This window comes from Aphelocoma coerulescens, chromosome 1 (genome assembly GCF_041296385.1).
Source record: "Aphelocoma coerulescens isolate FSJ_1873_10779 chromosome 1, UR_Acoe_1.0, whole genome shotgun sequence".
NCBI classification, from domain to species: Eukaryota; Metazoa; Chordata; class Aves; order Passeriformes; family Corvidae; genus Aphelocoma; species Aphelocoma coerulescens.
The window spans coordinates 98,942,037-98,968,839 of record NC_091013.1 but is presented as its reverse complement, the minus strand read 5'-3'; the positions used below and the strand labels follow the sequence as shown (position 1 = coordinate 98,968,839).

The following is a 26,803-nucleotide window of genomic DNA, read 5'->3' as shown; positions in this document are numbered from 1 at the left end:
TTAGGCTCCAACCCAGCCTCTCAGTCCTGGCTTGAGCTGTGTTGCAGGTAGTCTTATCTCTACCTGCCTCAACTGACTGGAATTGTATGAGCCCAAGACCTGGCTTGCTTCATTTCTGTTCCTCACTGCACTGTCAACAGAACCTGCCCTGGCCCTGTTTGGATACCATGGGGCTGTGCCTCTGATTTGAGAAGACACTGTGGGTATCTCCAGTTTTTTGCCCATCTTCACTTGGGGAGTAGTTGTGTTTTTGTTGCCTCCTGCTTTTACGTGGATAACCTCAGCCTCAGGTGGAAAGGGTGGGAAAAGTAGAGTGTTTTGTTGACTTCCTCAGCAGCTACTGACTTCTCCCCTACCAAAAAAAACCCAAAAAACAAACCAAACCAATTATATGCGTTATTGCTTCTCTTATGGAAATGAGGGAATTCAGAAAAAGTGATCACTAAAAGGAAATGACAGATTTCCACTTTTTCCCACGTGGAAAAGAAATGTCAGGCTTTCTTCTTTATTCACTTGTTTCTGATGTTTCTAGTGCCAATAGCTTGAACAAGTCTGCCTTACAAATCAGGAGCTAGCATCTGACCTCTCAAAGAAAGAAGCTGAAATGAAGCACATATGTATCAAAATCCTGTGGAACCCACTGCCATTTGATAACTTTAGGGTTGGAAGCTCGACAAAATTCAGGAGGTGAAGGGGTGTTAAAATAGCCAGTGAGAGTATACATATTTACACTAGACAGGTGAAAAGTGCAGAAGGGGTGCAAATCTTCGTGCTTGAGGGTGTCTGCTCCCTGATAAGTGCCTGTTTTAAGGAAGAAACGTCCCCTGTTGCTGGGTTGTTAACTGGCAGGATGGCACATGCTCCTGTGCAGCTTCTTGTGCACATCACAGAGAGAGTCAGGCCCCTGCGTGGCCTTCACACATGATCCAGTCTAGCACTTGTTTTCTTTGTTTCCTCCTTTTGTGAAACACCAGAAACTAATGGTGGGGTTGCACTGAGAATGTAGTGAGCTGGCAGCAGTTTAGTAGGAGGTGAAATTATTTGTACAGTGATGTGTTGACAGATGTGTGAATTGTACACAAACTCAGTATATGAAGTTGTGCAGCAAAGAAACAAGTGACGTGTGCTTCTAAACAGGATCTTCCTTGCTGTGGAGTTCTCACTCCTGCTGCTCATTTTCCACCTCCAGTCTCAACAATAAAATCTGGCAATTTGCAAAGTGCTGTGAAACCTGTCTCCAGGTTCTGGTGCAAGTTGCAAACCTGCTTTTCTTCTGGCTCCTCAGGGTTGCTGTGGGTGCTGGGTGGTGCCGTAGAAGGGAGTGGGGGGCCTATGAAGCTAAAAAGTGCTCAGAGCTGTGTGGGGAAGGCGCTGCACGAGACTAAGGATGATAAACGGAACTGAGAACTCAAGGAACAAGTATTCAGTATTTAGTCACTGTCAGAGCCAGGACAAAGAACTGAGTTCTTGATCCCCTTGCATGTGCTCCAGCCATTTGTCAAGGCCGCTGGACTTGTATGACTGTACTAGAGACTAGAGGAGTGTAAATGAAGGGAGCAGAAGCATTGTCTCTAGGGAGACAAAAAACCCACATCTTTCCTCTCTAGATTAGAAGAATGGTAGAGTAAAATATGCTTAGGGGCTTTCTAGAATTTTCCTTGAGACAGTAGCAAGTCCTAAGGAGGAGTATTACAGTAGCCTTTCCACTCTCATCTTCTGTTGCAGCAGCAAGCTGTCCCCATAAGTGCCCCATCTTGTCTCTATTTGTATTGTACTCACAACTTCCCAGCCACGTCTCGAATGGGATACGAAGAAGAATAGTAGAACTTGCCCTGAAAGTGTCACCCCTAATTAATATCCTCCAAGGCGGCTTCCTAATTAGTATGCAGCTGTGGTTTCAGTGCAGCTCGTTAAGGGTCTCGCTCCTCAGAGAATGGTAGTTAGGTATGACACTGATATACTGTGGTGCCACGGGAAGCTGCCACAAGGCTACATCCACTGGACAGGTAAGTGGCAGCCACCACACCAGGAGAACAGGTGTTGGGCAAATCCATTTGTGTCTGGGAACAGAGTGAAACAAGAAGGGGCAATGTGATATGGTGGAAGAAAGAAGCCCAAGGTGTGACCAAAGATCTGGTTGGCAAACAGTGTGAACAAAGCAACTTCACGAGCTTGGGTCCTATATTCTCCACACCTATGTCTGCTCATGGCCATCACTCGTGCTAAAGCCACTTCTTCCTCACTGAACTGTTCAGAAGTTGCTCTGCCCAGCTCTAAAAAGCATATCAGTTCTGTACTTTAGTATTTCTATCATCTTCTCTTGCTTGTCTTTTCATGGTTAAAAAGTTTATTTGACAGTTTTTGTGACAGAAAGGGGCAGAATCATTCTGCACAGGCAAAATCTAATTTTTATGCAAAGATTCCTCACAAAACCTTTGTTGTCTCTCACTGACCTCTTCTGTTTGGACATAATTTGACATGGCTGAAATACTAAGAGGGAGAAAAATCCAAAAAAAGTCCTCCAAGGCCTACCATGTGCTAGGAGGGAGGACAAACTGAAAAAAGTGCTACTTTATCCAAGAGGTCAGACCAAAATGCTGGTTTTCAACACACTGAGCCATCAAGTGTGTGAAATCTGGAGTCTCTTGGAATCAGTGGTTCAGCACTGACTTGGATAAATCTGTTCATCTGGGCTCCTCTTCAGTTTCCTGGAGTTGTTTGTGTGTGCAGCTCCTGTGTTGGTGGCACCAAGCAGGCTGCCAGGCTGATCCCTTGCAGCAGTCTATCATGACATGATCCCAGATGTGCAATACTATATCCTCCACGATTACTATGTGAGAATTACTACTCTGAGTGTACAAGCACCCCTGCCTTCATTATGTATGTGCCCTTAAATCCCTCTTTTCTCTGCCACACAGAGGCAGAAAGAGTTCAAAAAGAGGAAGACTTCCCCTCTGTCTTATAGCCGGTGTCTATCCAGCATCTTTAGCCCAGAGGAATCCTTGGTGCCAGCTGTCACTCAGCTCCTACAGAGTAGTTTTGCAGTTTGTCAGATGCAATTTTTCTGTATCCCTGTGCACGAGGTGATGGTGATGCATCACAGCAGCTGATTGACAAAATATTTCTTATCAAAGGACCGTGAAGGAGGGAGTGAGCCAGTGTGTAGCACAAAGGCCACAGACCTCTGTCTGATAAAGACCAGGATGTTTTTCCCCTGTACCATTCCTACATAGTCATGACCTGAATGTGTTTTTTTCCCCCGTATTAGTCAAACCTTTAAGTAGTAAATGAGAGGAGTTTCTGGAAGCTGGAAGTCTTCTAGGTAGAAATAATCCATCATTACAAGCCTAAGGCTTAGAGGTTTTTTAGTAGATCTTTAGAAAATGGTCAATGAAAGGTCTGAGACCAGAAAAGTTAGGAATTTAAAAGGAGCTTCATTAAGAAGTGAGCTTTACAAAGCATGTATTCCCTTTAAAGCTGAGGTAAATCAAGGCTAAGCAACATGAAGTTAAGTAGGTGAGCCTTCTGTACTGCTGGGCTTATTCAGGATTTCTTAGCAATTAAAGTTGCTTCTTTAATTAGGGGTACCTGCAAAAGCTGTTTGGTTTGCTCGTATATGGATTTCTTTTGTCTCCTGAATGATACAGAGTAGAACTTTAATGGTTTTTTTCTTGTCTTTGAGTTTTTCTCCAAAAAATATCAAGACTATTGAGCCTGAGCTTTCCTTGCTCAAACTTCCTGAAGGATTCACTGTTGAACTAATTAAAAGATCCCTTTCCACACTGAAGTCTTAGCAAAGCTTTCCTACCCCTCTTGCCAAACCAGGCACTACAGTAAGGTAAGTTTCTGAAATGCTTGAATGTTCAACTCTGCTATGGCCAATGAGATAGATTTGTGTTCAGGTCCTAAACAGCTCTCTTAATTCTAACATCCCAAGCTGATTACCATCCTTGATACTCAGTGAAGCATTGAGCACAGCCAAAGTAGAATCTCTGTAACATCTGAATCCTATTCTTGTCAATATGCCTTGGAGCAAATGAATGCAGAGCAGTGAAGAGTGCAATCCCTCACTGACATCTCTGAAACAACATGAAAATATAAGTTTGGTCTAAGTGCCCAGAATTTCTTTTTCTCTGAGGAATAGGTAGTTACCACACCAAGGTAGGTTCCTTACAGCCATGAGGACTCCTGACCTTGCTTAACCTGGACAGGACAGGATCAGATATCTCTGTGTGTCCCCTCATGTCCTCTAACTATGTCCTTGAACTGTGACAGCTCTGGAACCTTTTCTCACGTCTCTTGTACAGATCACTGGAAGAATTTGAAATGCTAACCTGCCCTCTTGTCCCCTCAACACATTGTCCCAAGACTATTTGGTGGAAGAGACATTTCAGTTGCCCTCGGATATTTCATAACTTTAAATATTTTATAACAAATTAAATGTTAATTGTGTGCTGTCCAGGGGAGAAAATCATTGTAGTATTCAATTAACATTTAATATATTAGCCATCAAATATTTAAATAGCCTCTATCCAATGGATGTATTTCTTCTGCATTATCTGACTGATCTTCCCACAGAACTTTTCACCAGCAGACAACAGCAGAATAACTTTAAAAGGGTAGGAAAAAAAAATGACATATCTGCCTATGTTTTCTTGCTTTTGAAGTTTTTCAGCATAATGTAGAAGCTCTGGATACTAGTGTGGGGGAGAATCAGCAAGCTGGTAGCCCCTGAAGTATTGCTTTGCCATTCTGCTACCTCACCCTGGCTACAAGTCATGACATCTTTGAGAGGGTGCCTAGAGATGTCTTAATTGTACAGTTGCCTCCTTAAGTCACTTCAGGGCCTCTTCATTGTGCTGTGTGTCAAAATCAGCTTCTGTTCTCAGGGCCCTACATCTCATGGCTCCTGCTTATGTTTCCAATTTGGGTTGCTTTTACATTTTCTCCCCTTGATCTGTCCTCAGTGATCGCTTCTTTCAACTTCTTCATTCACTGACAGGTTTGTCTTCTTTCCTGTCGCCCTCATATGTTTTCAGTACCTTGCTATAAGGTCTGTTCATCAAGCTGCTCTTTTATTCTAAAAGTAACAGACCTTCTCCCCATCCTCCAAAACAAAATACTAAAGTTTACTCGCTGCAATAACAAAACATATGTGTCTGTGGGGAAGAGATGATAAAATTATTACTTGTAAAGCTTACACATAACAGATGTTGCCTGGTAACTAAGGGCAGGATGAGGCTGGTTCTGTGGAGCAGTGTGTAAGCAAGATGTGCTGCCTGATTTCACAGGGTTAATATACAAAATAGAGGCTGTGGGACAGGCATTGGCTGGGAGAGCTGTCTCCTGTGCTAGACTGATTTGGTAAATGACTTTGGGGATCTGGTGCTAATGGGCTGAATATGAGAATTTGGGATATTGTTCAGGGACTTCATGAGTAGGAATCAGGTGGAAGATTTGCCCAGTGTCTTTTGTTTTGAGAGATGTTTCATCTCAGTGGAAGGATAGCCATGTTTGAAAAATTTGGTCCTGGTACTCTCAGTGCAGTAGTCCCCTTGTGAAGTGGTGGTACTGGTTGTAAGGAGCTGGATCACATCAGGAGAACTCTTGTAAAACCCTTCAAATGGAAAACCCTGTCTGGACCATGACTACAAGCCAATCATGTGGTCCTCACCAAGATCCCAGATATATTTCCCACATTCTTTGGATAACTCTATTTCTTATCTGGTTTTCAGTCTCTCACCCCATTTCAAGGTGTGATGCTTGCATATGTTTCCTGGCTGGCTTGGCAGCACGGAACTTGGTATATTGAGCCTTGCTGCAGAGCCCTCAGCAAAATGGATTAAAGAGATGTTTATTAGTGTACTTATTCCAGGTCTTCTTTCAGTTTTGGGGTCCACAGATCAAAAGCTAAAAATGGTGAGGTCAACTACAAGAAAATTTTGGGGCTGGGAATATTCTCATCTGCAGAAAAGGCATTGACATTTCTATGTATTTAGCTTATCAAAGTGAAGGATCTTGATTATGGAATAAAGCCAACAGGGAAAGAGAATTTGTCTGAGACAGCTCTTTAGTGCTCAAACATGTGAAGGAACTGAGAACAGGAGATGGAAGCTAGACAAACTGGGAATGGAAATAAGGCACAGCAGAGTAATGAGCTATAGGAAGAGATCTGTCAGAAGCAGGGGATTTCATCAGCACTCAAGTCTTGAGTCCAACCCTGCCAGCCTTCTCCATGAGCTGCATGGTGTGAAGAGAAGTTTTGAGTGTGATGCAGAAACTATCGGTGGACACTATGACCTGTGCTCTGCAGTGGGTCAGAGCAGCCCTGGTTGCTTTTATAGTCTGCATTTGGATTAAAAATTATGATAGCTCTGTGGCTTGCCTCTTCTGTTCCTGGCATGATATGGGAACATAAGGGCATAGAGATTTCTGAGGTCATGGACCTCGGTGCGTTGAGATACTACAGTACTCTGAATATTTACCACCAGAATTTGCCATCTTTCTTGCTGGTCAGGTGTGCCAAAGTTGAGATAGCCATATGGTACCTAATTTAGGCCATATCCAGGTGGTAAAGTTTTTAGCCCTTTAGTCATCCAGCACCAGAAACCTGTGCCCAGATGGTGGCAGCCGTGCTAGGGGCCAGAGTTTTTTCTGTGTTTTTCTTGGCCCTGTCATGGCTGTGAAGTTGACCCCTCTGACTTTTTCCTGCTGCACCTGCCTTCTGGGGACAAACAGGGTTCTGAAGAGGCCAGAGAGTGGGCTCTGGTCTCATTCCAAGAGCCCACAGTGTAAAACACTCTTGTGTAAACTCAGCTAATCTGAGGTTAACTCCCTTTGCCTCTCCTTCTCTTACCTCTACAATAAATTGCCCACATATCTTCCTGATGGCCTCTTTAAAGCAGAACAGATCAATTATATGGAAATATATATGCAGTACTCTGAAATAACAAGCCCTTGGAAACACCACACTGAGTCTGCGATGCTGTTTGCAGAACATGGAGCTAATTGGTGTGAAACCGCTATTTACAAACAGTTTATCTCCTTGCCTGTAGGTTTCTGGGAGGGAAAGAATAGGGATGTCTGAAAGGAGGGGGTTGCTCTCTGCAAAAAGAGCTGTTTCTGTGAGAAATAGAATAGCAGTGGCTATTCTGGCTTTCATACAGTGGGGGATGTTTCTGCTCTGGACTCAAGTCCTAACTCTTTTACCCACCTGTGCAGCACTATATGTGTTATTCCATTTTCTTGAGATCTAGTACTTTGGTGTCTGTATGTATGAGAAAGGCTTAAGGTGGCTTTTAGAAGCTCAAGAACTTCTTAAAGGCTTGAATAAATATAACTTTAGTGTTTCATGTCTCTCTTGCTCCTCTGATGGGATGTGCTTTGCACTGTCTCTGTCTCATCCCTTGCAGGTTGAAGCAGGAGGGTAGAAGATCATGGTATGTGCTCAGTACTCTCCCACTGGGAATGGGGGAGCAAGACTTGAGATTTAGTCGATAATCAGAGAACTGAGGAGCCTGAAGCATTTTTGGGAAGCTTGCTTGTTTGGAGAGGGTGCATGTGGGGAAGGGTACTTACAAGCAGTGCTGGCTTGCCAGCTAGATCTCATCACTAAAGCTGGGGGAAAGATTTGACACTGTTTTGGGGCAGAGGTCCAGGGGACAAGACCAGGTGGCCGAAGGAGCAGCCGTGAGAACTGCTGTAAAAATTGTGTGTTACTTCTGTGGGTCTCTGTGTGCTGGAAACAATGCAGGTCATTTCCCGGTGACAGGTAAAATCTTTGATACTTTCAGGAGCCCTTGCCAGAATTTGACCACATTGAGAGGAAGTGCAGTTGGTCCTTGGCTTTCCCTTCATTTATCCCTTATTCCTCAGACTGTGGAAAGCAGGCTGGGAGAGCCTCTAGTCTGTTCTCAGTAGGGAAATTTCCAGTTTCCTTTAGTGTACTTTCTTGCCTCATGGTTAAAGAGCTAGGGACCCTTTTTTTAAATGTTCATGGCCTTGAAAGAAGAGTCTTGTTGTATAATTTCATCTGATTTTCTGAGATTTGAGGAATGAGAAGGGTAGACCATAGATCTCTGGAGATCAGTGTGAGAAAAATGATGTCCCCTCCTCCAAAGTGTGCTACAGCTATAGCTAGAAGAATAAGTAGCACATTCATATCTCTTGTATGGATGTCAGCAAGACAGGTAGAGCTGTAAGCAGGGTGCAGGGCAGGCCAGTAAAGCTGCTATCCCCACTGTTGGCAGATTTGGGACTGCATCTGCTTCCCCAGTCTCATCTGTGATTCTCTGAGGCTGCTCTTTTATTTGCTTTTTTCTGCGTATGTTTTCAGGCTGACTGGCTGCTTGATCACCCCTTCACTGTCTCTGGGTTTGGTGTTGGTGGTTCCAGCCTTTTATTTCAATGCCTTCACTCCTGAGGAAGGGATCTAGGGTACTTCCCTCATGCATTACAGCACTCCCTTTGCTGGAGTGATGTTCCTTGAAGACAGACACTGGTTTGGCAGCAATGACCTTCAGTGCTTTTTGGTTTCTATCCTGTCCTGCTTCCTAAATGCATCGTGTCAGCCTATGTCACCTCTTTTCCTCAAAATTTTCACATTATTAGCACAACCTTTCCAGCTTTCCATCCAGTGATGTTGGGGAAACCCACTCTTTTTCTTTTTTTTTTTTTTTTTTTTTTTTTTTACCAAGACTGTGGAAGGGACATGGCCTGGATTTATACCTCAATCTAGTTTCACAGCTGTACCCATGTTCTGAGCCTAACCATATGCTCTGAGCTGTGAGGACACTTTGTCCCATCTTTGCTTTGTCTTTTAGGCTGCATGGTCCACAGTAGAACTGTGCCTTTCCACTCTGTGCAGCATCTGGCAAATGGAAGGCACCTGGCATGCTGTCAGTACTTAACAGAAATTAAATAGTAGTAATACAAAGATACCTAGAGAGATTAGAGGCTTGGTACAAAAACAAGTGAAGAGTCAACTTGGCAAAAATGAAAGTTAATGCACCTGGCAGTGATGGGAATGTGGGAAAAGGGAGCCCTCTATGAATATTTGAAGTGTGTAAACACCAAGTGGAGAAGGATTTAGTTAATGTGTGTTGGGCAGAGCTAGCAGTGACGGGAAGAAATACAAATAAGGAAACCCTTATGGTGAAGCTCATTGAGCTATTAAATAGTTTCCAAAAGTAAAGGCTAGGAGTTACTTTGCCTGGGATGCAATAAAAATACTATAGCACATTGACTGAAATTCTGGGACCACTCAAGTCAGTGAGGAAATTTGTTCTGACACAACCAAAGCCAAGATTCTCTCCCCAGATAAACGTGAAAATGAATTGGCAGAAAAATTGACCTGTGATTGAGAGTTTGCTGTTTTCAGAGCTGTTTTGATAGTTTCCCACCAATGCAATATATAATGGTGGCTTATGAGAACAGATAAACATAAAATACCAAGTATGGCATTGTGTATAAATAAGACCAGTGTTTTACAGTTCAAGGCATTGTTATTCTACATGATCACAGCATGCAAACAGCTGCAGAGTATGCAAATAATATATGAAAGTATTTATTATGAGCACCATATAGATTCTTGGGGAGTTGATAGGCAACAGTGGTTTTCAATCTCTTTTAGGTTTGCAAATCCCTGCAAATTTTCCTGAGATCGAGGACCCCTGAATGGTGAATTAACATAACAGTCTCTCTTCTTTATTTTTATGGGAACTGTAAATATATCTCATGGACCTCTAAGGGACCAAAATCAGAATGTGAAAATTCTGGCAGGAAGATATCTGGGTTGTATTCAGATGTGATAGATGTTTGTAAGGCAGTTTTACTTGGCTATATTTTGATGTAATTACTATTTTGTGGGTTTTCGAGTACAACTCTTCCACTGTTGGAAAGCCTTGCTTTGTATAAAGAGCTCAATGCATATTGAGAGCAACCTGAATTTGCTTGCATTTTTTACAGACTCTAGACCGAGTGTCAGCCTAGACTTTCAACAGCAGGGTTAGATGAAAGCAACAGCCAGTCTGAATGAAGGTCAGTGATCTCAGCTGCTCATCACCAGAAGATCCCCCTTTGTTGTCACAGCTAACTTCTTGGCAAAACTGATAGCTGGGGTATGATTATTCATGTGTCTGTGTCAGGACATCAGAGATGACAATTACAGCAATGGATGAGTTGTTGCTCTTAGTAACTTTTTACTCCCTGGCTGCAGCCCACATAAGATGTGTGGTTTGAACACTCCAGCTGAACAGAGTTTTGTTGTTTTGTGGGTTTTTTTTCCCCTCTGCCTGCTAAATAAGTCTTTGATGTGTAGTGGTCTTGAGTGAGCTCTCCATTCCCACATGAAAGTGGAAACAGCAGGTAGGAAGTAGCAATTGAAAACTCCTGGCCTGGAGAGATCAGAGTCTGGTCTCCAGTTTTTGAGGGATGTCATGACAGATGGCAACAGAAATGGAAATTTTGTCCTGAAGGCGGTTGTGACATTTCAAAATTTTATGTTGTCAAACTGGGATGAAAGCCCCAGTTGGGTTACTGGCTTAATTTGTGAAAGACACATTCAGTATTTTTAGTTTAATTGCAACATAAATATTTTAGAGGTATCTGAAATACTTTGTGAAATATGTATTTACACTAAAAAGTGTTTTGATAACACTGAGTGACTCTTTATACAGCCATTATATTCATGCAGACACTGCACAGCTCAGTTATGTCAGATCTCCTTTTCTGATAGAAGACTATACTGTTTTTAAAATTTCAGCTAAGGAATATAAAGCTCCTGCTCCCTTGAGAAGAGGAATACTAAACACATTACAAAAGGAGAGGATTTAGCATTCCAATATCATACTTACCAGATCAAAATGAGGCTATTTTAATTTTTTCTTTAATATGACACCTATTCTTACTTTTTAATGTCATTCTACTGTCTCAAAATGTGACACCTTCTACTTTAGGGGACAAAGTCCTAAGAAATGCTAAAAGCTGCATAATGAAATTTAAAAAAATTACACTGGAAATGAGGCAGCTTTTTACAGTGGCAGTGTATTGGCCATGGAAGTCTACTGAGGAGATTTGTTTAATTCATCTTCCTCTGGGATCATTCTCTTGGGTTTGGGTGTCTTTCCACAGATATTTTCTAGCGTGTCCTCATGTCTTGAATTTGGTTTTATTTGCTTGCACATGGTTGTAGAGGAAGGTGAGGTCCCCTCCCCACTGATACTGTCTGAAATTCAAGTGTCTGTGCAAGGAAGGGAGACCACACTAAGGTTTAATGGCCCAGTGTCCCACTCTGACAGCATAATGTTGATGAGCAGGTTAGGGCTGCTCTAAAGCATCATCATGGAGACGTGGGGGAGAGGTGAGGTTACCAGCAGAGCTTTTATGGTAAAAAGGTCTTACTGCTGTGGAATTAATCTTAAGCTTGAAGCTGGGATATGGCTGCTTCTGGTGCAGAGCACAAAGTAAAGTAGGGAATGGCAAGGGTTTTCCTGGACTGGCTGCCCAAATTTCTTTACAGCTGGGAGGCCTGCGTGGAGGTCTTCTCTTGCAGCAGGAATGATCACAGCTTGGCTAGTTGAACTCTTTGATTTGTTAGTCATTACAGCTCCAGATCCCATTAGTATTTGAGTTTTGCCAAGATGACAGAATATATTCTCTGTCTCCTGGACAAGGTCAGATAGCTACTTGGCCTTTTCTCCTTGGAGTGACCGTCAAGATTAAACTGCATTACGTATTTCCACTGTTATATCTTTTCACCAATTCAAAATTACGTTACTCTCACAAATTAACTGAGTCCCTGCCCCTGTCCTTGCCCCTGGCTCCTGATGGATTTTATCATTTAATGAAGCCCGATTCATTTTTTCCCCAAGTTTTATCATTTATTATTAATTTTAAACCTTTTTTTTTTTTTTTTTGGTTCAGAGAGATCATGAGGTTGCTATGCTGTATTTATAAACCTGCTAAAAATTTACAAACAGAAGACAATGTGCATATCACTACATTAGGGAATCAGGAAGCACTACTAAATAATTATATTGTGTATTGTGAAGACACAATATTAACTTTTTAGCTGGGAATGGAAAGACAGCTCCCTTGTACTAATTATTGTTTTTTGCATTGTAGTGGAGCCCAAAACATGAGTTGAGCTCAGAGCCCCATTAGGTGAGGTGTTGGGTAAATTTTGCAGAGAGAGAGGGAGAAGACTACTGATGTGCTTTACTCTGTGGAAGTGCTGATGAATTGCAATCATGGAGACTAATTAAAGCATCTGGATGGATAGATAAAATGGACATAAACCAGATTTAATTGATGGAGAGCAGAGGAGGGTTTGACAGTTAATTAATGTTTTTAATCAGTTGTGGATTTACAGGAAGAAAGGGAAAGGAGGAGGCTGATGGGGTCTTAGCCCTTGCTGATAGCAATACCTTGTGTATGGGAGTGCCTGGCGTCACATGGAGAGAGAGTGTTCAGACCATCTTTTCCTCTCCACTCTCATCATGGATGCACTTGACCTCAATGCTTTTTATGTACATATTTTCCCCACCTCTTAATTTGCTGATCCCTTATCGTTTTGAAAGATATCCATTCACCTTTAGGAAATTCCCATGTCTCGATCCTTACAGTGCACATCAGATACAGAAATAGAGCCAGGCTCCATGGGTTTGCAGACCACAGTTTGAAAATCTGAAAAATTGGAAGTATTAAGCAAACTCTGGATATAGCTCTTAATGTTGTTCTGCCATTTGTGCATTGTAAGTCCTGAAGATTTGTCCCTAGACTGAGGTCTGTTAAGGTGAAGGATATAGTGAATAAGAATACACATGGTCTCCAGGCTTTCAGTGAAAAAGTTATTAATACTCTGCACCCATGTGAATGGAGAGATCTGTATTTTTAATGGGATTTTCACAAATTACAATCTTCCCAATCTCCAATAGGAGGGATGGGAAAGCTGTTGCAGCAGATATTAATGCAAGATGGTTTAATCTTATCCTTCCAGAATTCATAAACTGAAATGGGTCTTACATATGCTAACATATTGCTGCCATTGCAAAGCTGGGTTTTTGGAGATATGCATCCACTCTCGAGAGCTTTTTCCATTGTTTGTCATATTCAGAAGAATGCTAATTTTCAGTAGAAAAAGCCCAGTATTGATTCCAAGGGATACATATAATCAATATCAATTGCAATGTGGCAATTATGTGCATGACTCCAAGTCCTGGCTGGTACTGACATGGCCTAAAAGTGCTTCGTGGGGGTCTGAAGTACTGCCATGCTATGGGGACCAGCACAGGGATAAAAATGGGAAATGACTTGCCCCAAATCCCTCTTAAATACAGACTGTGAGGAGGGGCAAGATCCAAACAACTGGAATGCACCATGCATTGTGGAAAGTCCTTGCTACTCAAACCTACCATGGCCTAATCCTTCAGGGCTCCTCTGTGATGTGCAGAAGAGCATTGCAGAAATGCTTGACTGGGTACTAACCAAGTTCTCCCTAGACTGGAAAACAGTGCATCTCATTGATACAGGCTTTATTGTTCCAGGGCCCTGTTGTAACAACTGCACAACAGTGCACCAAGCTGAAGGATCATATCAGCTGGAGATAACCCTGGGAAGCCTAAGATGCCTTTGCAGAGAATAAGGGTACGAGATACCATTAGATGTCTAGAGCCTTTTTTATGACAATCAGCCTTTGTCACTAAGGGAGAGCTGTATGTGGGTGGCACTTTACCCAGCAATTCTGCTTTCAGTTTCTGCAGCTTTGTGTAAAGACTTAATCTTGTGCCTGCTCTCACTGCAGAAGTTGCTTTGATTGTGTGTTTGGGACTGAACCAATGATTCCAGCAGCTCTCTCTGCAATTGGGCAGTGCTCAGAGGTGATATAAATGATGTTCTATGTTACCTGGCAGCAACTTAGTGTAACTTACAGGAACGTGCAGTCAGGGAATAAATGATGCAGGAGCAAAGGCAGCTCAGTGAAAGGTGTAAGACAAAGTGAGAGTGGGAGGTTCTTTATCTTAATTCTACTTGGTAGTTGCTTTTCTATCTACCCAGTTCTATTGGCCTGTAAATTACAACTACTTATCAACCAGAGGTAAAATGCAATATCATTTCAGTCACTTTGAGTTTGACCCAAAGTGTTTATATCCATGAAAAAAAATGAATGATTGCCACTTATTTATTTTTACAAAAATGATAGGCCATTGTGCAGGAGAAATCAGCTTCAGCTGACATTCATAGCTGTTCTTTTTTGTAGGAGGCAAGCAAAGTGAAAATAGTATGCCACTCATGTTTCTGTTGGACAGTATTTTGGAATATACAGTTAATCTGCTCAAGGGGGAAAAAACATGGGGAGAATGCACTGCTTAGCAATAAAATACATCAATACACCCAACATCACCACATCAATATACAGTGATTAAATTTATAGCTCTAGCTTCTCAGTTGTTCTGCCTGAAAACCCCCAGGGTGGCCTCAAAGTCCTCTGCTTCTAATCCAAACTGGTGATGCCATGGTGCTTCTGTCATTCAAAAACCCCCCATTTTGCTTTGTGTAACAGCAGATTTCTCACAAATCTGAGTTAAATACAGGAACATCAGAATTCTTCCCAGGAAAGGCTCAATTAGGGAGGGTCTCCCATCCTTCAGTGATCACCGAAGCGAAAAAGGATTAAATTGGTTACAATGAGTATCCTTAAAGCTGGAGAGAGGCAGGAAGCAGCTATTCTCTGCCTGTTGAGGCTTCTTAATTTCATCTGTTGGCGCCTCAATACCTGCTCCAGAGCTACAACAAGCATCAACACTTTCCTGCTGTTTTAGATATTTCCGTTTCTGGCTGCACTGGCTGAGGTACATGATAGCTACATTCAGGCCAACTGCTAAACCCCTTAAAAGTAAGAAATGTGCCTGATGTTATAGGAACTAATTTTAAAAAGGATGATGGGTGGTGGATCAACAAATGGACTAAGTCTTTTCCAGGGCTACCAAAGTCTGTCTGTGGAAGTGTCATATGCCTCAGTGCTCTGATTTTTTCTTCTAGGACAACTGTTTCTTTCCCTTGGCTGTAGATGGATCCTGGGTCTGACAGCTGTGTATCCTAGACAGTTTGAGATTCACATCAGCCTCTTGAATTTAGATACCATAATCAGTGAAGTCATTGTAGCCTCTGGTAGCTAGCTGGGCACTCAAAATCAGGTTAGTACAAAAAAAAAAAGAAAAAAACCAAGCAAACAACAACAACAAAATAAACTAGCCTGAGATTTCACAGGGAGAAACTTGTCAATGTGGCAGTTCAAAAGCATTTGGGCTTTATCTGAAATTGTAAGGAAAAGTCAGGAGGTGAGTAAATTACCTACACAGACTCTGACTGGGATAAATTCACCCCAAGAAGGGAGAGGTCTAGGACTCCATCCTGCATATTACTCATTAAGTCTATGCCTAGAACAGCAGTTTAGAGGGAATGTGCTAGTTGCCTTATCCATGTCATGAATCTCTTTGTGGTCTTCAATTCAGGGCTGCTTCAAGTGTTCTAGAAATGTCAAAACAGAAGGTTGTCCAGAGGTTCTTTAGCTTAAAAAAAAGTAAAATTAAGCTTTCAAAATAATGTACTGAAAAAGGAGGTTTGTGCCTGTCATGCGTGAAAAAGAACAATTGCTATATCTTCTGATCAAAGATGAGTTTGCTGTAAATGAATTACAGCTGATTCCATCTCTACTGACTTTTATAAAGCACCCACTACTGTAGAATCTAAGCAAGGAAAGATCTGATCTACAGATATACATTCATGCATTGTTTAAAAAATTAAAAACAAGCCAAAATAGATGTTCTGCGAGGCAGAGGCAAGTTTTCTGCTTGAAAGCAGCAATAAGCTTCTTATTGTTTACTAAATATTTGTACTGGATTTTCAGCATACAGAGAGATCATAAGCAAGAGATACAAGCACAAAACAAACAATAAAGTGAGAGCATACAACAGAAAGCTAAGCAAATCATCACATTACAGGATTTTCCAAAGCACAAATGATTTTCATGTAAAAAGCAAGTCCTATGCTGTATGAGATAAAGAAATGTTTAGCATAAATGTGCATCACTGACACTGATAGCAGAAATGAATGTTAGAATGAGATGACCAAATTTTTCTGCCTATTTTCGTACCGCTGGAATTTTTCCAGTAACTTGTTAGCTTGTGGTTCCATGATTCTATCTAAAGAAGTTTTTGTTGGGTGATGACTTGTCAACCTTCTTGATGATGCTGAGCCAAGGTACAAGCTGTCACTCTCCCAGGTGGTTTAAGAGGAGGAGGAAGCTGTAGTCACCCTTCCCTCCCTGCCCTATCCAGGCTTGTAGCTGTGCCCTTTTATGCACTTCTTAGTGTTGATTGCTTGTCTTGCTTGATAGTCTGGTCCAGGCTGTGCATTATTGGGTCTGCAAATCACCAGGCTTTGGAAAAATGGACTGGAAAACAGTGTCCTCATCAGAGTACTGGGCACATATACATATATATATATGTGTGTGTGTGTGTGTGTGTGTATATGAGACTAGCTGTACCCAGCACACGACTTTAGTACTCTCAGCTGTCCTTTCTGCTCCCTTGTTGGAGATGACTGGAGAGTTGGCAGAATGAGACATGTGCCTGTGCTCCACTGGTTGCAGCTCTCATCTGATATATTAGCACAAACCCACCCTTCATTGGCAGTTTATGCTAATACACCAGCCTTAGCTAGAGCATTCAAGGTGCAGACACATGTTTCTTCTGCTTTCCCTGCTGTTGGGGAAGTAACTTCTGGCAGAGGAACAGGGTAGACAGCTGGGGAGAGGTAGCATCTTAAATCACATCAACTAGTCTCTTTGGAGCTCGTCTGTCAAATACATTTGCATGCTCAGAATGGGTGCAAATTGACTCTCTTTTGCCTGGGACCATCCGTCATATTAAGGAGAACAGCCTGGGACAAGGGCATGAGGCTTCATAATGGAGTATGTCTGCTTCCATATTGTGTGTGTTATTCCTCACCACCTTTTCTGTCCTTGACAGGGACTGAAGTCCCTAGGCTGGCTGACTTGCTGCACCCCTGCTAACCAGTGAGTGAAGGCTGGAGTGCAGAGTCAAGCCCTGGCCCATAGCAGTCCCTGCTGCTCAGCTGTTAACATTTCCCCACCATGGTTTCAGAATGTGTCAGCTGGCATTCCCACTGGCAATGCCTGGCCATGATCCAGGGGATGGCAAACACAGAGCCTGGAATGCGCTCCTTGAGGATGTGTTTCAGCCTGGTGGCTGAGTGAAGGGGCTATAGTGGGAGCTGCCTCTGGATTATGGGCATCACTATCCCATCACCTCTCCTACCAAACTATGGCTTGTGGGATTAAGGAGTCCAGGGTTCAGATGGATGTGGCTGGCAAGATCACTTCTCTTGCCTTCACTTCTCGCAAGGTTTTCCTGATGACATCTTGCACCAACTTGTGCTATAACTTCATAGATAAATTCATGCTCAATTCTATCTCTGCAATTTCCATATCATGTTTATTCAGAATAAGTTGTTTTTGCTTCTCTCAGCCCTGCGGGGTTAACCTGTCTTATGAAATTCAAATGTCCTCCGCTTGCTTTCTGCCTTGTAACACTTCTTTCTTTTCCTCCCACCTCTTTGTTGGCTTCATGGACTGTGCTAAGCTTGCAGGAGATACCAGAGGGCTGAGAGGGAGATGTTTGCCCTAGACTGCTCCAAAGCCAAATCCAGCCCCTTCAATATGGGCTGCATTCTGCTTGATTGTGCAGTGCTTTTGAGCGCCAATGTTACACAAAGCTGAGCCTCCCATTATTGAGGAACCTTTTCTCCTATTCCACTCTGAGGAATAATAAACCAGTGGGCCAAATATCTAATACAGAAAGCATTAAGAAGATAGGAATTTCTCCATCAGCTCAGCAGTTTTCAGAGTTGTACTAAAGGAGGCTTCCTATTTAAGGGAGTATTTTATCTCTGTTAATGCCTAATGTGTTGAATTGTTATACGGGGTTTTGCTATCACAAAATAAGATGATAATGACAATTTCTGCCTGTGTAGCCAATGATTCTTTGTACTACTTATAGATTCTTTCATTCGAGGATCTTAAAGCTCTTTATGCCTTAGCTCTTTAAAGGACCCTCTTTGCTTAGACATCCAAATCCCACTAACGGAGTGCTTAACTCATAGTACATATTGTAAAGTACTAAATATTTGAAAAATTCCAGCCAATGTCTATTAACAAATAAGTTAAAAATTGCATTAGTCCCCCTCATAAAAGCATGGGGGGCTAATAACACATGAAGAATCAGGGTTTCAGAATGTATTTGTTCTGATTTGCAAAGGGAAAGGTGCTGGATTTGGGTTATTTCCATGTTACTTTATAATGCACTGCATGTTGGAAGAGCATGATGTGTCCTGCAGAGGAAGCAAGGTGATAGGAGTGCTCTCACAAGCTATCACGCATCACTACAGAGATAAGCCAGCCAAGGATATGACCCAATGAGAAGAACAGTGGCCTTGAGCCCCAGATGTACAGCACTTGACACAATTGCTGTGTTTTTCTCCAGGTCTGGCTTCAAAGGAAATGTTTTGTTTTTTCTTTTCTGTTAAACAACCTCTTTTCCCCCCTCCTTTGAAATTTCTTCTTGTTGGTAATATCAGGGCTTTGACTTTTACTAGGCTGAAGGCAGGAAAAATAGTTTTCTTCACACTGGTAGACATGCCATCTCTAGCCCAGCTCCTTTAGCAGGCTGTGGATGATTTGAGCATGTAACATGTAAATGTTTTAAAAAGCAGTGCGAATAGTGAGCTAGGAAAATGAAGAGACAAGACTGAGTGTCTTAGCAAAAACATTTAAGTTCCCTGTCACTTTTCCACGGTGTGAAGAGGCCTTGGCAAAAGGCAAGCATGACTGAATGTAGCTGCAAGTAGTGTTAGTCCGTCCTGTGACTACAAAGAATCAGAGTATTCCAAACATTATCAAGGAGCTTTACTGCTTTATTTGCAGTCATACATAGAGCACAAATCCTCATTTACACAAGCAGCATGCTGAAGGCAATCTCTACCTGTGCAGCATAGGCTGTGACCTTGCCAGATGCTGAGGTCATGTTGCTGCTCTATTAGGAGCCTACAGGGTTAAGTTTGACAATTGCACCTCGTGCCCTGCTGTCTGAGTGCTCCTGCACGCTGCACTCGCCTGCCTCCACGGATAAACCTCATCTTCCCTGATTGTGAGATTTAAGTTTTTACCTGGGAAGGACCAAAGGTTAACGTGGTAACAAAGCAGAATGGTTGTTATTTGGAGTAGATAACAAATAGTTCTGTGCCCTCTGATGCATTGCTTTAAAAGTCTTCAATGAAGGGGAAATAGTGAAATGGTATTCTGTAGGAATGCAGTTTGAGTTTGAGTGGTTCATCTGAATCAGAATTTTTACATTTCCAGTGGTTTTCTATATCCTGGATTCTTAAACAAGCATGAGACAGGCAATCATTCTGTCTGCCTGCACGTCAACCTGTCAGTCCTGATCTTTTCTGGTATCAGCTGGCTGCTTTCAGCCACATTTCCTAACAGGATAGGTGTTTAAAGAATAAAAAAGAAAGAAGTTCTTTTAAGTACCAAGGAAATTAGTGGCTGGGCTAGGGAAACAGAGTTAAATGAGTGCCCTCACTGGGAGGAAAGATGATGGTGAGAGCTGAAGTGTAACTTGCCCAGTGTGGTCTGTCAGCTGGCTGATGAGCATGTGCACAGCTGAGAGCAAACACAGCATGAGCTGCCTCTTGTCCTGGCTTTGGTCAGGTAACCATGGGGATGCTGCATAGGTATACATGCAGGGAGCAGGGACTGCTGCCATTTAGGACCAACAGATACTGCAGAGACTAAATGGACTTAGATACCAGAACATTTTAATCACAGATATATGCATTTTTATGAGTTACACAACTTCTCTGTTCAGTGGCAGAGATGACGCAGGAGAGCCCGGGAGAGAGTGTGGATGGGTCGGTGTAGCAGCTCCATCTGTGCTGTGCTTATTCCCAGTGCTGAGTGGGGGGGCCCCCTGGGCTCTGTCCATGGGTGTCTTCAGGTGCTGTCAGATATAATTTTGGTAGAGATTAACTAATGCTTAATTAGTCCATACAAATTCCCTAAGTGTACACCTGTCTATTGACACTTGCTGATGCCATCAATCTGCTCATCTGGACAAGGGGTTCTTTCCTCCTCATAGATGGAAGTTATTCCCTTATCCCATAAGGTTAACTAAAGTTCATATGCCAGCGTCACTGTCAACTAGGCCTAACTTATGCAAGCTGCTATAAGGAAACACAGGGAGAGAGTACAAGTAAGGTATGTCCATAGGAGAATAGCAGGAGAAGAACCCCATGACTTTGGGTTATATGGGACATAGGACCAAAAATGGGAAATGAGAATTGCTTTTGCTCTTGCCTGCAAACAACTTGTTAACTCCAATGTTCTTGAGGAGCAATATGCACTCAAACCACTGCTATGTGCCTGCAACCTTAAATTCACCTTAGCCAAGTTTCTCTGTGTGCATTGGTTATTTATTACTGCTAGAGCACTGTGGATGCCCAGGGGATTTCAGTAGCATGGGGATATGATTACACTCAATAATAAAAATAATGTGCTGTAATAAATCTGTCATTTAGGGTAGAAAATATTGACTGTTAATAAAATTACCTGTAGTATGGACTAAATTATTTTGGAACTATTAAAAATTCCAATTGCCAGTTTCATGGAGATGCAATTCCTTTTACTGTGGGTAGAGGAACTGATGGGTAGATGGAAGTGGTGGAAAAATGAGGGTGACTGCAAGGCAGGGCCTGAAACTGTCACAAGGGAATCACGAGAAATGGCAGTGGCTGTGTAGCAGAAGGTCATATTCATGGTGGGGAGAATAATCACATTTTTGGAGGGCAACAGCCAAAAAACAGGCAAAGTGCCAAGCATAGTGCATCCTTGGATCAGGAATGTTCTTATAGTGTGATTGGGGAAAGAGTTGGGAGAGCCTTTGGAGGGTTTGGTGTCAAGTTTTATCCTTTTAGGCCATCTCCAGTCTCCTCTGAGCTTCTTTACTGACTCAACAGGGAACAGGGGAATGGAGAATTTAAAATCTTGGTTGTTCTAACCTGTTAAAGACAAGCCCTGTGGGGAGAAGCCATGCAGAATAATAAAGCAAATGAGAGAACCAGAGGCACAGTGCGGGGCCAGTGGGAAAAGGTTTTGGTGAGGAAAGTGGCCAAGAGCAGAAAGCATGAAGGTTCTTGTGCTTGGACTCAATGATTTGAAAAGTCTTTTCCAGCCTAAATAAATCTGTTACTCTACTTGTAGGGCTGCATGCTGCTTTCTGTTTCTGAGGGGTGCTGTTGCCAGAGAAGGGGAGAGGGTGTGAGAGTCCTATTGCCATCGCTGCTGAGAACACTGGGGTGCTGACAGAAGAGGAGATGTTGGAGAGCCATCTACAAGGAGAATTGAGAGGGAGCAGGAGATCACTGGTGATTTCTCAGCAGGGGAGACTGGACTGTGTTGTCCCTAGGGACTGAACTAAGCAGACAGGCACAAAGCAGAGTAATTGCTATGCAGAAACACCCAAAGGTGAGCAGGAGGTATAGTCTGACTTTGTCTCTAGGTTTGACTAGGACTGAGACAGAGGGAATGCAACCAAAAAAGAAAGTGAGGTTAAAGGGTATGAGATAAAATGGGCAAAAGTCTTTCCTCAGTGTCTCAACACAAGAAATATAGGAAATGACTAAGCAGGAAGATCTCATGCATGAAAACAATGATGATTTAGTTGGCATTACAGAAAGCGGGTAGGATAATGCATGTGACTGGAATAGCAATAAAGGAAGATAAGATCAACAGCAGAGGGAAGAAAAAAACTAGGGCAGAAGAAAATGAGGTTGTATAATGACGGATCAAAAAGGTAATTCAGATTTTTTTCTGAAGCAATTTTTTCCCTTGTGTAGAACTTCTGACCTGACATTCCCCATGTGAATCAGGCCCACTATGTTTTAAGATAAAAGTTAGGCCATAAAAAGAAAGCTTTATTTATTTTTTTTTTTTATGAGATACTCATTAGAAACATGTTTCCTTTTTAAGTGTTCCTGTAAGCATGATCTCATAGTTAGAGCATGATTAGCAGAGGGTCACTGTGATTCCAGTAGATATAGGGCAAAAAAATGTATCATCCTCTGAAACAGTGAGTTGGGGCTCCCTCTAACCTTTTCAAATAACCAGGATAGGAAAAACAGCCCAGTTTATCCCTTCCTCTGAGGACTGATCTGGGACTGGGTAGGACTTGGAATGCTTCTACCTGTTCCACCATCTGACTATGTGAGCTGCTCAAGTCACTGCTGCTTTTATTGTGATTGGATGGTTCAAATGTTGGTGATAAGATTCACTGCCTGCTCTGAGGATTCATTAGGAAGTGTTTTCAAAATTCTTTGACATTCTGCAATTATCATGGCGTGGTGGACATATTAAATTTTAACCTGACCTCTTTTAATAGGGTGTGTGTTATGGGGTCAGTTCCTATGTCCAGAGAACTTGGGTTTTGAATTATTGAGGGACCAAAGATTCAAACATTGCTATGGGCTTTAATTCAGAATGGTCTCTGTACCAAAAAGTTTCCAAACAGAAGCAAAGCAGTGAGTCAAAATGTTAGAAGACTTTGAACGTATGGCAACACAACCTTGTCTTTTTTTTCTGTTGTAGTCTGGAAAAAGGCAAGGAAAAAAAGAGAAGGAATAAAAATGATGAGAGGTATTCGTCCATCTAACTGACTTCTCTCCAGGCATTGCCACAGTGAGATTGGTTCACCTAGAGCAAGGCACATAGAGCTTTTATTTCCATTAGCACCCTGAGAGCCAAAAATAGCCGTGGAGGAAGAAGCTGACCTCTACTTATGTCTGTGTGAAAGCATCAAAAATGAAAGGCACTGAGCTGCCCTGGTAGATCCTGACATGTATTTCCACAGTTGATGTTCAAAGTAAATGTCTTTGTATATACCCCCACAATGAGGTTGGTTTGGATTTATTGAGAAACTAAAGTCTTATTTTTGGGAAAATGGCATTACATACTCTGGTTTACCCCAGCTAGAATATGTTGGAGTTAAATGAGGCAAAGAAACAGGCCACTGTGACACAAATATAACAATTGCACCTGCAAAAAACCAATGAACTTTTAGTACTGAAGTGTGGCAAAAAGAAATAAGGAGATGTTTTATGAAGTGGTCACACACCGTTAAAAAAAAAAGTTCAAAACTGAGAAGCCAGATCAAACTAAAAAATAATGGAAAAGCTTTCAGGTATTTTAAAATCAAAGGATGAGGGCTTTTTTATTATTATTACTGAAAAACATATTGGGGAAAAATGCCCCACTGCTGGCAAAGAAATATCTCATTAGAGAGGCTCACACACTGTGTGTCCAGGAATTTTTTCTTTTTCCCAAGAAATTAAAAAAGTAATACTGTAAATGATGGGCTTCTGAGTTGGTGGACAGTTGGAGGTAAGAAAGGTTGGGGAGAAGCAGCATCTGTGGTGGGATGAAAGTTATGGTAGAATTGTACTTGAAAACACTGCCTGTATAACTCAAGAGTCCACTTTTCAGGCGTGTGAGAGCTTCTGGAGGTGTTGCCATATCCAAATTCGTATCCCAGTCTAATGTTGCCCAGATCTGGAGGAATTTCAGCTGTCTGGACTTTTAGTTCAGTTTGTCATAGAGGGGAGGCCAATCCCATAATTTCAAAGAGTTTTTTTGGCTGTAGTGACTTCAATCTGCCCTTGCCAGGTGATAAATGATTCTCATTGCCCTGGTAGTTCTTCACTTTCTATTGCTGGGGAATCAGGCCCATGGTATTGGTTCTGACATAACTCTAATAAGGATGCTAGAACTTTCTGCAAACCAATTATGGAGCTGATAGAAATGAATGCAAAGCTGTCCTCTAATATGAGCTGGAGATGGGGCAGAGGGAGGATAGGAAAGTATTAAAAACACAGTCTCGTAAGCCCAAAGGCTAACAATATCAAGACAACTTAAAATACAAGGTAGATTAAAAAAATCCATTTGGCTGAAGGGAGGGTGTGTAAAGGAATTGTATAGAAAATGAACAAGCAAGGGAGATGGAATTTAACAGATAGCCAGCAGTGCACACCTCAAACCAGGGAGGGGAGGAAAGCGAAGCCAAATCAAATCACACTTGCTTGAGGCGGGAAAGAAACAAGAAAAGGACTTATCAAAACATCCAGAGAGGGAGAGGCATCTGAGAGTTTCCAAATGAGAAAGTGAGGCAGTGGGGTAGACAGGAGAGTGGCAGAGATTTTCAAACCCTTTTTTCTCAATTTTCTTTGCTTCAGATCACATAATTAATCCTCCTGCAGGGCTACTTTTCAATGCCATTGACTGCTTAAGACATATGCACCCTCTCAACCCCCTCTCTCCCTACCACCCATGGAGAGCATCTTGTGGATTAGCGCCTCCTGAGAGGGTGCCCCGTTTGAGCCATGGAGCATTTGTTGGGTTTTGGGAGCAGCAGTCACAAGGAGAAATGCCAGAAGGTTGGAGCTGACATCTGCTAGTAGCCCTTGTGCCAGTCCTCTGTAGTTTATTCTGCCCTTCTGGGATGGATGACCTTAAAGGATTGGCAGGGCTTCTGGGCAGGTTCTTTATTTCTTCTGTAGGCAGGGGGAAGGAAGTGGGTGACAGACACACTATCTCTTGATTAGCAATACAGAGAAAACTCTATTTGTAGCATTTTCCTCTATCCTCAACATATATCAATATATATCCCCTCAATGTATATATATTTTTTTCACAGAATGGCATCAAGGGAGCTTTTACCTCCCACTGATGAACAAGGGCCTTAAGACTATCCTTCTAACTTTCAGTGCCTGACCTCAGTGAGAAAATTCAGGTGAGCCTGGTGGCATTACCTTGCTGAATAAGAGACTTAGATGATAAAAGTGAGTGCAGGAGATCTGTTATGCTTCAGTTTCAGTGAGGCAGCCGAGATAATGTTGCATAATAGAAAGAAATGAGATGAATTCCTAGCTGATAAAACATGCCATCTGAGGGCTTGGCAGATGAGAAACAGAATGAAATCGATGGGTTAAAGCAGAATAAGAAAGGCTTTTGCAAACAGATTAGAGCAAAAAGTAACAGTAGGGAGAAAGTAGGTCTATTAGTAAATGAGGATGGGAAAGAAATTAATGATGGCTCGAAAATGGCTGAGATTGAGAAGTTGGTTCTCTTTCACCCCAAAGCATCATGAATAAGATTAAGAAATAAAAAGAACCGTTTGAAAATGTAAAGGACAAACTGTAAAATAGCTGTTAAAGAGTAGGTATGGGAAGCTTGCAACAAGATCATGTTGTAGGTCAGCTCTTCTGGGCAAGATACTATACCAGAAGGTTTTGGCTCTACAGGATCCATCCAGTCCCAGTCAGACCCAGCTGGGATCATTAGACAGTCTCCATAAAAGGCTCAGAACAGAGCTGGCAGATGTCTCTAGGAGATGATCCATTTTTGGAGGAATCCCAGATCCTAAGAGATTTGAAAGGAGCGGGCAGGAGCCATAGCAGAATGGTTCTAGCTAAAATGGGAAAAAGATGAGAATGTGCTGTGATAGAGAGTGGAGTTTATTGGCAGGTCCTCTCAAGAGTGGAGGGACTGACCAGCTGCCTTACACACAGGCAAACAGCTGCACAACATGTGTGCTAGGACTCTTACAGTTGTTAACTTTGTTGCAATACTGACAATTATTTCTGAAAAGGCAGGCAGATTTGAGGAGATACTTAAAAGTCTTTCTTTCTAAGAAAAGTCAGTGACCTCCAGAAAATGTCATCCTGTAAGTAACTATCTTTTCAGTCTAATTCTATCTCCAGCAAAATAATATTTTGAAAATTACCAAGAAGTTCATAGACAATGAAACCATAAGCAATAGCAAGTGTACAGAGCAACTCCATGGCCAAGCTAATGCATGTGCTTTTTGTAAAGAGTGTAAATTTGGAAGACAAAGGACATCTGTAACCCATCTGGATTGCTGAAAAATATTGGGTAGCTTTAAATTCTGTATTACCTTACAGGAATTCAGAGAGGAATATTGGAGAGTGAAAACTGTCCTTGGGAGCTTGAAAACACGGCTTTATTAAACTGACAGCTCATGCAGCTCCGAGGGAGGTATCCTTTTCCTGGCCTGACCATATCTTCGGGGAATTCTCCTATCTCTGCTCAAAATACAACACTTGGGGCTTGACTCTTTGGAAGATCCCCAGCATTACCTGGCAACTTTCCCCCTCTGTTCCACTCCTGGAAAAGTAGCGCTGGAAGATCGCTGAAGAGGTCCCAAAATGAGTCCTGCTAAATATGATGATTTTGCTCTTGCTGAGCTTCCCTAGAGCAGGCTCTTGTAACAAGCTCTATGCTCTGAAGGCTGCTCCCGTAACAGGATTTTGAATGTGCATGGGGGGCTTCTGAAAATGTTTTCATTTTCTCTTGTAATCTTGACCTGCAAGCCACAGATGTTCCATGCAAAGCACGGTTGGCTGTGGCCACAATCCTCGGTTGGTTTGCAGATGATGCATGTGGCACTTGGATTGGGATGATAGCAACTAATGAATGTAGCAAAATAAAAAGAGTTATTTCCTTTCTTCCTGCCTGGACAGGAATGTTTTTCAGTTGAACTTGTCTTTATAAATAATGCACTATTACACACAACTTCTATCTGTCATTTTAATTTGTTTCCTTTCACTCTCCTCCCCCAACACATGTTCCTCTCCCTGTGGATTTTTTCTGTTC

At 42.2% G+C, this 26,803-nt stretch overlaps 1 long non-coding RNA gene across 1 annotated transcript; it reads left to right on the top strand.

The window, feature by feature from the left end:
• LOC138119613 (uncharacterized) lies at positions 1–26,719 on the top strand. The gene is made up of 3 exons (XR_011155546.1): positions 1–199; positions 24,825–24,920; positions 26,092–26,719. It is a non-coding gene; the product is annotated as an uncharacterized lncRNA (long non-coding RNA).
• The last annotated feature ends 84 nt before the right edge of the window (positions 26,720–26,803 follow it).